At 42.2% G+C, this 14362-nt stretch overlaps 1 pseudogene; it reads right to left on the reverse strand.

Moving 5' to 3' along the window:
• The window catches only part of LOC121833195, a 101369-nt pseudogene that overhangs the window by 82648 nt on the left and 4359 nt on the right, over nucleotides 1–14362 (reverse strand).

Below are 14362 nucleotides of genomic sequence, written 5' to 3' on the forward strand. Positions count from 1 at the left end.
GGGGGACAGACTAAAAACAGACGACTGGGCACTCGGCTCGGTTGTACCACACGGATCGCCTAATCCGCTGCTTTTCCGTAACATTCCGTTTTACTTTGCAATACCCCTTTCACGTGCAACTGTTTGTGAACGAGGCGAACTGTACAGAGACGACGTAACTCACCCCAGCGAGCGCCATGGCGCGGTTCTCCGGGCGCCAGCGCTGCGGGAGATCGGCCTTCGAAAGCTCGGCAGCCCGTTCGGCTCGCCGAAGAGGGCTGTAGCTACTCTTCGATGCTTCACGGAGACACCGAGACACTTGTTGGCGAAAAGGGGTCTCCGCCAAAAAGTAGAAAGGCTCACTCGCGTCGCACATCACCGTGCTGACGTTGGGGGGGGGGGGGGGGGGGGGGGGGGGGCTCACATCAACATCCGAACGCCGGAGACCGGGACGCATATTGGTGCTTCGTATGCTCCCGGGGTGAATTCTTTCCCGTTAAACGAAGTAACGTACATTTCGAGGTATTTCCGGTATCTTTTTTTCCGTATGCCGCGTCCTCGTTCAAACACTAGCAGCGGATTTCCGAGAGCCACAGAAAAGGCCTTGCACAATGGCCGCGGAAAAAAGACGACACCGCTTTGTTTACCCCCGAGCTCCCGCCAGCTCCCGCCCGGAGCCATCCTCCAATCAGAGCGCGGCGAAGTGACGTCACGCCACCGGCCTGCGCAAAAGAGCAGACGGCTTTCCCTCCGTATTACATGCTTGCCATAAGTGACCCCAAGGCAGTGCAGTACGTCCGCTAGCCTGGGCTCCCTATCCCTAACCCGCATCACGCAGTGATACATGAAAGTGCGCTGATTTCCAATTAGATATTGTGTGGTGTACGGCACTATGACAATTTTTACAATATCCCCGTTCTCACATCAGTTTCTTAGGGTCCCGCCATTAATAACAGAGCTGTTCTGCATGCCCGGCACCCAGTGCTGTTGACTTGTCATACAGACTGATGTAAAAGTAATCCACTCACTCTTCCGTGTCACCCTCAATGACATCGAGCCCACACAGGTTCGGCGAGTCGACGCCGATCACGTTGAGAACTGCCTGAATTAGGGGCGTCAGTTCATTGGAGTTCGGGCCGGCACCTACCGGATGAATGCACATTGTTTTCATTCCGTGGTCACCCGGGCCCCAGAAGCATTGCAGAGTGGAGGGGGATCAATAACCAACTACCAAACTAGAATATAAACAGCAGAAATCCAACGGCATTATGAAACGTCAATTGAAAGCATAGTAAATTATATTGTGTGGCGCAAATGTAACTTCTTAACATTGCAGTGGAGCGATCTCGCAACATTGACCTTCCAACATGCACTTCGCTGCGTGCAATTGTAATGCAGTCAACTTCGTACATAGTGCTTTCTGTGTGCCTTGTGGATGCAGTAGTGTAGGGTATTCAGCAGAGTGTTCGATGAACTGTGCCCTAAGTTTCAGGACCTTTTTTTATGTTAAAAACAACAGAAAAGGCACAGTTCAGGTGGTGTGCTTTCAACATTTTGCTCTCCTCTGTCTCAGGTCTACCACACTTTTTGCTGTTTCATGAGTGTCTTGGTTACTTCTAAAACACTCTAAAGCAAATTTCAATAAACTGTTTTGAGATGTTGCCTCATTTGCTTTTATTACTGTTTTAGCACAGGGGCAGGAATGCAGTGAAAAGTTACATGTCAACACTCACTTTTATATCTGTCATCAGTCATGCCATAAAAAAAATGAAATGCTAACACGGCGTCATATACTATGGCAGAAAAGGTTCTGTTTATTTTTTGTGAACCTGCCCCCACTCATCTTTTAAGCAAAGAATTGAAAACTATATTGTTTTTCGAAATATGCAAATTCCTCCGACTCACCTGTGCGTCCTTCATGCTTCTTGTAGGCGCTCTACATCTTTCTGCATTTTTTAAGGAGGTTTTGCCACGCCTCCTTCAGTTGTTTTACTGTCCTTTGAGCTCCATGCTCATTCATTGCATCGGCAATGTCTAGCCACGCCTTTTGTCTTGTGTGTGCAGTAACTGCAGGACCGAATTTTCCCGTAATTTGTTTCCTTCTTGCCCCAACTTCCCGAATTAACTTCAACCTCTCGTCTAATGTCTTACTTTCTTGCCTCTGTTCGCAAAACGCCCGATGCTGACGCTGGGTACATTTTCAATCGACGTTTGCGGACAGGACACTATCGTCTGCTACCTTGGTTTCTCTACCTGCACACCTGCGTTTTGCTACATATCGCAATAAGACGCAAAATAATCCTAATATCACTTTTAAAAACGAGAAAAAAAAAAAAACAACAACGAAAGGATGATCTCGTGAACTTTCTTTGTGGTAAGCATTTGTTTATTTCTCGTTTCTGCGACTTCTGCAGATGACATCGGCAAGGTTGATTCGTATACCTTGCTTGTACTATCTTTTCCATTGATGGATGCATCGACCGACCGTCGCGGTCAGAACCAGACGCAGCGGCACTGCGTGAAGCTAAGCTTCTCGTCACCGTTGAATTGTTGGCCACCGTGGATATGTAGAAACCTCGATGCTGTCGGCATACTGTGGGCGCACTGCGAACAAAAAAAAAACAGTACAATGTCCCAGCTGTTCACCCGGAACGAAGACTTTATCGAGGGTAACCCCCTTTCTCCACAAAGTAATCGCTGCTCACGAGTTCGTGTGCATAGTGTAACAAATTAAACGTGTTAGTATAAATATATACCAAGACTTGTTCGCAAAACATTTTTTTTGGGTCACCATAAAAACACTTGCAAGGCTTATGTACCGTCAAATGTCTTGGATCCCGGACTGCTGAAGAATGATGCGTTCGCGGAATGCTGCCGTCGGTGAGTTCAGTAGTCCCTCCGATCTAGCGCTTTGCTTGACGTGCTAATAGGTTGATGGTGCGTCATTAATATAATAGCCGGATCGAAATGAATGTTCAGCAGGACCAAGCAGAACTATTAGCCCTCATTAAACGACGTCGCGGCCATTTCGCTTGTAGGTACTACTGCTCCCTCGGCGCCCCTGCTCTCCCAGTCACGTGACCTAGAATTCCCCCTTCTAGGGAGAATAGTTAACTTTACCCCACGGCTCGCGTTCGAGAAAACGGGCCCTGGGGCAGAGGAACTTTGTTGCTCATTGAACGTGACGTCTTTTAAAAAAGTCATTCGTAGTCCTTCCAAACAGCATTTTTCTGTGTTCTTTACTCTAAAGACTCACAAAGATAGAGTTCCCTTAGGAGCACAATTTAAAAAAAAAAAAAAAATGGCTGTTGGCAAAAAACCTTGGGCCGTTACATAAAAAAAAAGAATTTGTCTAATATCATCCTCCCTCAGCCTTTCCGAGTCCAAAACTCATTTGAATTAATCCCCTGTTTCAATTCGTTTCAATTTCGCTTTATTCCGAAAGACATTTCGGAACATTTTGTCTTTGACACAGACATACATTCCATCATGCATCATATCAGGAAGAATAAGGAAAGATAGGCCGTGGATGAATAGGAAAATTCGAACTTTGATAAACCAAAATAATCGTTTGCTCAGTAGGTATTGTCGTTCACATCAACCTAGATCATATTCCAAAATGAAAAAGTTAGGCAAAATCATAACAAAAGAAATGCGCAAGGCGCAAAATAAATATCTAGACAATCTACCCACCAAACTGAGAAGAAATCCTAAAGAGGTCTGGAAATACGTCAAAAACAAGAAAACTCCTAACACCACTATCCCCGATGTCATAGATGGTGTCAATTACGAAACGAACCTAAAGAGCAAAGCTGAAACCTTTATTCTTTATTTTCAATCAGTTTTCACTCAGCCGGTCCACCAGGTAGATAGAATACCGACATCAAACGTCGTTACACAAATGGATAACATCGACTTCTCGGAAAGTGGCATTGTGTCGTTATTGCAAAGGATCAAAGTAAGCAGTGCTCCAGGCCCAGATTGTATTTCCAACTTCATTCTGAAAAACTGTGCTGTTTCTATTTTCCCTTATCTCAACGTGTTGTTTAAAAAGTCTTTTGAACAGAGAGAACTTTATCTTGACTGAAAAAGCTCCAACGTGGTCCTAGTACATAAAAGTGGAAATAAAACCAGCACATACAACTATAGGCCTATTTCTTTAACAAGTGTTTCTTGTAAAATGAAACACATCATTTACTCAAATCTAATCAATAATCTACAAAATAATGCATTCTTTTCTCCTACGCAGCATGATTTTAGAGCAGAATTTTCTTGCCATACGCAATTAGTAGAATTCAAATATGACCTCCCTTTTTCAATTAACAATGGTTTCCAAGTCCATTGTGTCTTTTTGGACTTTCGGAAGGCCTTTGACTCGGTATCTCATACTTTGTTATTACAAAAGATGGCAGCTGTAAACATTTCGGATTCACTTTTAACCTGGCTTGAGGCTTATCTTGTTGGTAGGAAGCAATGCGTAGTTCTAGAGGGTGTGAGCTCGACAAATGTTAGTGTTTCATCAGGTGTTCCGCAAGGATCGGTGTTGGGCCCCCTTCTTTTTTTAGTGTTCATAAATGATCTTGCTGGTCATCTTTCTAGCCACGTCCGACTGTATGATGATTGTTGTATATACCGTGATATCACGTGAGAGGATGACTCCCAGATACTGCAAGACGATCTCGATTCTGTGATGTCATGGTGTCAAACATGGAATATGGCCTTGAATTTAAACAAACGTAACGTAGTCAGATTTTCTAACAAAAGACAAACTCTGGCCACAGAATATATCCTTGGTGTCACACCTTTAACGGTTGTACCTGAATATAAGTATCTGGGAGTTTTATTTTCTAGTAACTTGTCGTGGAATGTTCATGTTGATTATTTGTCATCCAAGGCCAGCCGCACATTAAACTTTCTGAGACGCAATTTTAGTCAGGCACCTACTAACCTTAAAGAAACATTGTACATATCGAATGTACGTCCCATTTTGGAATATGCATGTTCCGCATGGGATTTGCATACCCGTCACACCATTGAACAACTCGAACGTATTCGGAAACGGGCAGCTCGGTTTGTCTCCGGCAATTATGATTTCTCTATAAGATCATCTGAAATACGCCGCCACCTGGGATGGCCTCTGTTGGAAGACAGATGAAAGTACCTTAGGCTCACTTTATTTTTCAACATACTAAACGGTTGGACCGGCATCGGGAAAGAACGTTATATTAAGGAGCCCAGTTATGTGTCGCCGCGTACAGAACATCACTGAAAAGTACATGAATATAGATGCAGAATTAACGTTTTTAAGCACTCGTTTTTTCCATGAACAATACACGAATGGAACAATTTACCAACTGAGGTCATCTCTGTGGCTCCTTCCTCCTTTCCTACTGCCCTAAAAACTTACTGTTGGAATAATTTTTCACTTTGCTCTTCTAATAGTGTCAGTCACTATACTTTGTTTTCATATATTGTACAAAGTATTGTATGTTGTATTTTTCTCCTAAGATGTCATATCCACTATTTCTGCATCACAATAGTTCTTGTGTATCTCTATATTTATCGTTTGCCATTGTTTTGTATGACCTTACTCCCTACAATAATGCCCAGATTTGGGCGATGTGGGTATTCGAATAAATAAATAAACATTGAAGATATGTATTATAGCCTAGAAACTAAACTTATCTTAGATTCTGTGATTAATGCGATCCATGAACTCGGAATTTGCGTTTTTCGAAATTCCTCCTGTTTTTTGGATGACGGCTTCATCGACCTGATAAATATTTATTTGCAGTCCACTTTGGTAGAATACGAAGGAAATGTTTACAGACAAAAGAAGGGAGCCTTTATGGGCCTTGCACCTTTCCTTAGTGAAATAATTATTCTTTTTGTTGAGAGGGCTATCAACGACCAGTTGGACAAGTCCTCTCAGGGTGGCCTAGTGAATATGTATGTCGACGATTCCTTGGTCATTTATCCAGACGTTGTGTCCGTTCACAGCATATTTGAAGTCTTAAAAGACTGTGCAGTGGGACTAACTTTTACATGAGGAAATCTTTTCAAAGGAAGGATTACAATTCTGGATTTACGGTTCCATCCTCATATCTCAGGTCTTTGTTGGGCCTTTCAGCAGAAATCGGAGAACCCAGTCCTCACGATCACCAGTGCTAGCTCCAAGTCAGCTAAGCATGGCATAGTGAGGTCACTTTTCAAGTCATCATTCTCCAGGTTATGCACGCATTTCTCCGAAAGTAGCACCAAGTTGCAGCATTAGAGGTTGGAAAAAGCAGGCTTTCCTGCGGACCTGCTTTGTTCCACCCTTGAGAAAATTATTTTCAGACCACAACTTGCGCAAGCAGTTGCCAAAGATAAAGGTAGTTCCGCTGTGATTCCTTACATGCACAATTTTGCCCACCGTTTAAGATCTATAGCGTTCAAGCTTGACACGAGTGTTGTTTTTTTCTGTCGTATGCACCTGAAACAGACGTGTAAAAAGGTTAATTGGAGTGACAGACCCAGAGGGTGCAATATAAAAGATGCCAAAGGTTTCTAGAGTGTGAAGAAATAAATATGTATTTCATTACACTAAGCTCCGTCAGTCACTACATTAGACAAACTGGGAGATGCGTCAACCATCGACTCAGATAACTCAACTTGGAAGCATCAAAGGCTTCAAATGAGTATTTTCACCTAATCATCGTTCACATCAAAGGCTTCAAATGTGTATTTTAACCTAATCATCGTTCACAGCCGCTGGTACGATAACTATACTCCTTATTTCTCTGATAAGAATGCTGGGTGGGCACAACAACAGATTTGAGAGAGAAATCATTAAATCATTTGCCATGAGGACTGTCAACACCAACAATTCTTTATCTTCATTGTATCTGAAAAAGACGGGGTCGAATTCCCGACACCACAAATGACTAGATTACAGACACCTCATTGTGACGCTGGTGCTTTTTAAATTTTTATATTGATGGTTCCTTTCTCTTGGGGACTGTCAACAATATTATTTCTGCACCTTAAATGACAAAGGTCGAATTCCTTGCACCAGAGATAACTAGATTACTGATACCTCGTCATAACGCCAGCGCTTTTTAAACTAATATATTTTAAGTGAATTCTATTACCCTTTTAGCAATTTTCTCCTTTCCTTCTTCGCGAATCTTTAAACCTTTGGGGGCGGTTTTATAGCTCGTGCCTTTCTATGTTGTTGCTCAATGAAAAAAATCCTGTTTCCGTCCTCGTCCTCAATGTTTTGTCCTTTCAAGTATTTGTAGAACAAGCTAGGTTTTATGGAAACAAGATACCCACATATGAAAAAGAGAGGCTACATATTTTTTATAGCCTCTATGTAACACAATCATTGAGCCACGTCAAAATAAACATACGAGCAATCATAATCAACTACTATAAGCCATCTGTGCTTTCATTTGAAGGTACCGACTTTCTCAAAATTCTGTTATATTTTTTTCGAACGAGTTCCTTTCCAGTTTTTCACCACCGTCCGAGTAATAGAGATTGCGAAGCGTATTTTTTGATAATTATTTTTCTTTAATCGTTCTTTTTAATAGCGCAAAAGTTTTGAGACCGACGCTTCTGAGAATATATGCAATTAGCCTCGCCGTAGTATATATTCACATGTGGCACTTTGTTTGCGCGAGCGGTACGTTAAATGTTTTTCTCCGGAGTATCACACCTAAATGAAATACTCAGAAATTTTGATTGTGTTGTCGCGTACGTTGATGAGCAGGTTCCGCCCCTCATTCAAATTTGAAACTATTCACTGATGTGTCTATAAAATGTGGGCGATTCCTGGTGTTCAAAGAAGCGAATCTCGGCTTCGAAGCAGAACTTTCTTTTTCGTGGTGAGTTCCTTTTGAAATATACCGCATAGTGAATTTGATTCATGAAGGGGTGCCTACTATAACGTCTTGAGAGTTTAAATATCCTGGTCCGACGCTTACATTATACGAATGTTACACCAACACTCTCAGGATGCTGATGAAGGCACGAAAAATAAGATGCTTGCAACCTTAGCAGCACCCTAGGTATATAATTTTGCGAGCAACAAGTTTACAAACAAGCACCAAATGCTGTTCTCCCAAACATAAAAACAGCAAATGCAAACAGATAGACCACGCACGAGAGTGTAAATATTACCCTGGTGGCTGTTCCACCACCTTATAAACTCACAACTTCAAACGCTAATTCACAGGTATGAATTTTCGTTATATCCTCCGCACCTAAAAAAATACACTTGCGTGGCTTTGTTCTCGTCAATATTTTGTGCAGTGAAGAATTTAATCAGTTTCGCTCTACAAGAAAAGTTTGAGATTTGTTTGGAAATGGTACTGGAAACTCAATATATGGTGGAAATAAACTGAATCCGATGCTGGAAGTACGGTGTGTAGTACCTGAAGCCGCACATATGTGTTGAATGTGCGCATCCTAGGTAAGATAATATTTTTTATTTATTTATTTATTCATACTGTTGGACTACAGGCCGTTTACAGGAGTGAAATATTGGTAAAACAACCAATTTTAACGCACAATTCCCCGAACAATACATTTCACGATTGTTTCAGCACACAAATGCGTTCAAATATAGGCAAAAAAGCAGAAAACACACAAATAATGATTAGATATAGTTTTGTTGGGCGAGACTTTTCAGAAGTGCTTCAAAACCCTCAACGGTGTCATCTTCAAACACATCTCGGGCAGGCTGTTCTACTCATTTATAGTCCAATGAAAGAAGGGATATTTAAGAGGCTCGATTCGCGCTTTCATTGGCGTTATCATTTCATTGTGATTTCTTCTAAGTCCTCAAGTAGAACGAGCCTTTAAATGTCGCAGTGAGTCTATGTTGAGACAATTTTTGTGTATCAAAGAAAGCAATTTTAGTTTAGCCACTTTTTGACACCCTGCTAGTGATTCCTAGTTGAGATGAGTAGGCAATCGCACTGACAGACTGAGTCTTTCGGGTTTGGGCTGTGATAAATTGGCAGCTCTTCTTTATGCCTTTTCTAATTTTTTTTTTTAAATTTTCTTTCCTACTGGTCTCGTCACGGCATATGCATATTCTAAGACTCGGCGTATAAAGGTTAAATAAACTGTACGTTTTACTTCCTCTGTCAATAAATTAAGTTTACGTCTTTAGAACCACAATTTTCTTTCTGCGAAACTCGCAACAATGTCGGTATGAAATTTTCAATTAGTATCACTCAACACGGTTACACCCAGGTATTTATAAAGGCTAACGAACATTAATGGTTTACCGTCAAGTTCGTAGTTATAAGCAAGGACGTTTTCAATCTTGTTTCTAAGCCCTGAAAATACAATTTTTGTTGGGTTAATTCGCCATTCCGGCCGCTTGATCCACTCGTTTATGGTATTTAATGATTTATTCAAATTTATCTGATCTTCCGGACATGTAATTTTCTAGTGCATTAGGCAGTCGTCTGCGAAAAAGCGGATGAGAACTTTAGGGTCAAGGTTGTCTGCGATGTCATTAATATAACTTAAGAATAATACGGGTCCCAGCACGGACGCCTGGGGAACCCCCGACGTGACATTTAATGTAGCTGATCTGGCTAGCACCGTTAACATCGACAAACTGAGTACGGTTGGTGAGGTAAGCCGTGCTCCATCTCGAGCAGTACCTTTATATTTATGCTGGCGTCTTTTAGCTTCTGGTTAAGTTGTGCATTCGGAACGCGCTCGAAATCCTTTAAAAGGTCCACCCAGATTGGATCCTTCTGGCCCCTTTCGACTAGCGAAGTCTTTAAATCGTGTATATTTTCTGTCAGCTGTGTGACTATCGAACGCCTCCACCGGAATCCGTGCTGATTGGGATTAAAAGCTCCTAAGCTCGCAAAGTAATAAAAAAGATAAGACAATAACACATGATCCAGTATCTTAGAGCAGACACAAATAAGAGAATTTGGTTGGTAATTTTTAACGTTATACCTGTTTCCCTGATTGATAAACAGGAGTGCCTCTAGCGGTTAGCCACTCGGTGGGAAGAAAATATTGATCCAAAGATGTACGAAATACCATTGTCAGGTATTCAGACACCCATCCTGCATAACATTTCAAAACTTCGTTAGGAATATTGTTGGGGCCTTCAGACTTCTTACTATCAAGGTTTGATAAAAGAGAGAAAATACCTTGTTGTAATGTACAGAAGCTCAAATCAGTCTGATTCGTTTTCAAAGACACATTCCAGAGACGATATGTCACAATGCGAGTCAAAAAACACCGAGTGAAAAAAAATTATTGTATCGAGAAGCCACTCACCATGGTCGGTAATATTTTCATTGTTCACTTGCACATATTTTGAAGAATCTCGGGATGGGGCCATGTGACGCAAAACCTTTGCGAAGAAGCGTTCATGAATGGAGTTAAGGTTTCTGTGTAGTATATTTCCTTTGCCTGTGTTAACTTAGTTTTCAGGGTCCGTGAGAGATTACTTACATCGTTTTGAATTCTTGTCTTCGTTTTGCGCGCTTTTGTTTTATTTTCCTCTCTAGCTGAATAATATCACGAATTATTCAGAGGTTATGTTTCCGCAATTTTTTTTTTATTTGGGTACAAAGTGTTCTATACAATAATTGAAAAAAGGAATAAATGAAGAATAACGGACACAATCAAGTTTTTACGACGGCCTCTGTCTGCCAGGTCAAACAGTTGCTCCTGCTGTGACTAGATAAGGGTGCTAATCTTTTTAACACTTTCCTCAAGGTCAGATATTTTCCTATCATGCAACTGTACCCTTTTCAGTGATTCATCCCAGCGGCTTACTCTGGTGTTTATTGCCTCCAATTCTTTACGAACATTGTCTTGACTTGTCTTAATTTCTTTAATATCCTCAATTATTTTTTCTGACCCAGGAGTAGTTGGTTAAACATTGCCTTGAAGTCAGGACCAGGATTTTCTTCGATATCACCGACCAGCAGCAGCAGGACTGATTTACTAAATTCAGAGCATGTTTCCAAAAAACACCTTGGGGCGCGGTAGAACCACGACAAATCGGTCGGTGGTCCTGAAACTTAAAAATGGGAGTACCTACTAACTTGTTCGAAAAGTAGGAACAGTTTAGGCGACATGCTCTGCCTAGCCCCGCCGTGCCCACTGGACTAGTCCTAGTTTCTCGGTCCTTTTAAAGGCACACTAACACCCCCCAAAATTTTTACAGCGGAGCTGTTAAGGGCTCGGTTCTCCAGGATCGCGTCCGGTATGTCAACACAAACCTGCTTGGGGAGCTACCGCCATCTATAAGCGACGGCGGCAAGCAAACAACCAGTATAGTTTCCGCCGTCGTTGGTAGATGGCGTCAGCTTTTCCAGCTATAATAGGATAATGGATAGTTTTGCGGCGTGTTGGTGGGAATTCATCGTAGGAAGCAGCGCGAAAAACAGACGACGACGAAGAAGAAGCACACAGTGTATCGAGTACAGCTCCGCTGGTCTTCCTTCTTCACGAGAGTGGAAAGGCTGAGCGATTTTTTTCATTTTTTTGTCATGCGATTTATTATGGTGTCGGAAGACTACCCAATTAATATTTTGCAACGGAGTTACGTATTTTTAATAAAGCCAAAAAACGCAACTGCACGAAACCGAAACTGAAGCCCGCGCACGGAGGCAACACCACTTAGATGGAAAGCCGCAGCGCTTCCCTCTCTCCCTTCAAGGAGCGTCGGTATTAGTAGGCTGAACTGGAAGTGCGCTTCTCCGCAAGGCTCCCCTTGACAGTTGGCTTCTTTGCAATGCACGTTCTCTTTTACTTTTGCTTTCCCTCTACGCTTGACGAGGCGCAAAAAAAAAAAAAAAAAAAAAAAGGCGCCACGGCGTCGCGTTTTTTTTTTTTTTTTTTCTCTTTCAACGGTCGTTTGTTGCGTTCCTTTCTTCGGCGGCTTTTTTGTTACTTACTCCTGCGGGTTGGGTCACGTGACAATAAGGCTGGAGGAATCAACTAGAACAACTTTGGAAGCGAGTAGGTTTTTGGACGCCGAGGGTCAGAAGTTCAACTCTCGAGTGAGGTCGAGCACATTTTGGAATGTGTTCTCGCGGCCTCGTGTGTGGACGTGAAAGCTGCTTTTCGGTTGCCGGTGCTGTCAATCCGTACAGATATTGTTTATACGCGCTTTGACGGAAAACTGGATGTGAAAGTGTCCATATTCGAGTTTCTGCAAGGATGACTACGAAAGCGTCGACTATACAGCGAATCGATGGGAAGATCTCGCTCCTTGACGGCATGGCAGGGTGAGAACTTTTTAATGTTTATGATCGTGGTTTCGTTTTTTGTTTTTACTTTTCGCTGAATGCATGCTTGGGATTGATTTGGTTGTGGCCTGGAATGAACATATTCAAATGCTGGCGCTACTTGCAGGTGCAGAACTAAATAAAAATGACTTGATTTATGAGTTCAGGTTGGAATGTTTTCTCAAGGTACGGAAGTGATAGGTTATCGCGGGTGCAACCAGCACATCAATTAAAAAACAACAACAACAACAGAAGTACATCGTGTCGTTTCTGCGTATCCTCATCGGAGCGCAGAAATGATCCGCTACAGCTAACTAGTAAGACCGATATTTTAGCGGGTCTCTGAGCAGTAGCTTGGAGTGCACGCAAGCCGGAATATGGTTCATTGATCAGTTTACTTATCCATACACCAGAGCCATATACTAACGATTTAGTTGGAGCCACTTCAGGCTCCCCAAGGAATCGCACCACACACCAGGAAGCTCTATTAATTATTATTATTTTCTGTACCTGGTTCTATGTGCTCGTGCAATGAGCATTATTATTATTATTATTATTATTATTATTATTATAGCGCATTCGGCACATCAAATTCAAGAATAATTTTGATGTTTGTGATCCAAAATACCAGATCGAAACACTGCCAGTGTTTTCTGTCAAATACGGAACCACTTCAGCTTAAAGAAGAGCATTCTTTCTTTTTTTTCTTTCGTTTTATAACCATTTTTAATTACATTACCTTTCTTTAAGTTAATATGGTTTCCTCCTTTTTCGTTCTATTTCCTGCAGAAGCGGTCACACATCCCGGATACTGCTTTGATGGACTCGGGCTACTCTACGGCCTCCATGGGACAAGCTGAAAACTGACACCTTAGAAGAGTACTTCGGAATGTATAGGCAACTGGCTTGCTTCTAATATCACGTGTCTACAAGGCACATTTGCGAAGATGAAAACAGAATACTGCTGTGGAGCACAATGTCAGCGGTCACTACAGCTAGCAATGGAAACTAGAAAGATCTTCCCAAGCGAGCGGATACTTGACGCCCTACCTGCAACGTGGTATACCTGCAATGTGGCCCTGGGCTGTAAAAAAATAAGGCACAGCCTCCCAGCCTTGGGCTATGTGGCCAGCTGTGTAGTCTACACCACCTTGAAAAACCTAAGGGGCGAAAAATGCAAGGCCGCATCGACAGCACGAAACAAGTTGGCTACAGTTTGCTCGCACAGGAAGACAGAGCTGGTGTAAATGCTGTAGCAAAATGAATGTTTGCATTAATGCCAAGAATGCCAAACAGAAGAAATGAAAAGCTGAAACTCTATCAAAGACACTCGCTGCCAACCGTCACGGATGTCAAGAAGCGAACTCGGACCAAGGAAGGGTATGTCCGACGCCTGTGATGATGAACCCATCGTGAGTTCGAGCTGAAGCATGTGTTGGACTGCAGTGAAAACTTTCAACTGAGAAACCTTTGTTGCAAGATACGCTAAGAGGTCAAAGCTAAACAAATTAGTTTGTGTCCGGCCAGCAACATGCTTGCGCTTCATCCTCATGCAAAGGCAACTGCTCTCTGAAGTCGATCTATCTGTGTGTGTGTGTGTGTGTGCAGATAATCGGTGTCCTTGTAGCAGTCTGTTGGGTATCTTATGGTGCTACAACGTAAATGCCAACATGCTGCACAGATATTGTGCGTCTCGATGTCACATAATCTACAGTATCTAAGATGCATGTGTATAAATGTTTTTAAAGACAAATATTTTCAGAACTTATGGATACCAGGAGGCTCGTTTCGCAGTGTTCAAAGGTGACCAATTTCTTCTTTATGACTCTTCTGCATTGTAAATGCAAGCAACTTTGAATATGAAGCTCCCATGCCCGCTTCTGTTCGTGTACAAAACTTGTTTTTAGCTGCCCTAACTGTGTCGTTTCACAGACTTGGTACTGTCGAAGTACATCTGCATATGGGGCAACGTTCGGGTATTACGGTACTTTTTTTGCAAATATAAAGTTCACACATTATGACATTGCCAAGAAATAGGTCACAGGTGTTTTTTGATGTAGTAACCACATAGGTTGCTTGCTTCAAAACAAGTACTATATTTGAACAGGCAGAGTGCT

The sequence above is a fragment of the Ixodes scapularis genome, unplaced genomic scaffold (assembly GCF_016920785.2).
Source record: "Ixodes scapularis isolate PalLabHiFi unplaced genomic scaffold, ASM1692078v2 PGA_scaffold7__128_contigs__length_106722199, whole genome shotgun sequence".
Lineage (NCBI taxonomy): Eukaryota > Metazoa > Arthropoda > Arachnida > Ixodida > Ixodidae > Ixodes > Ixodes scapularis.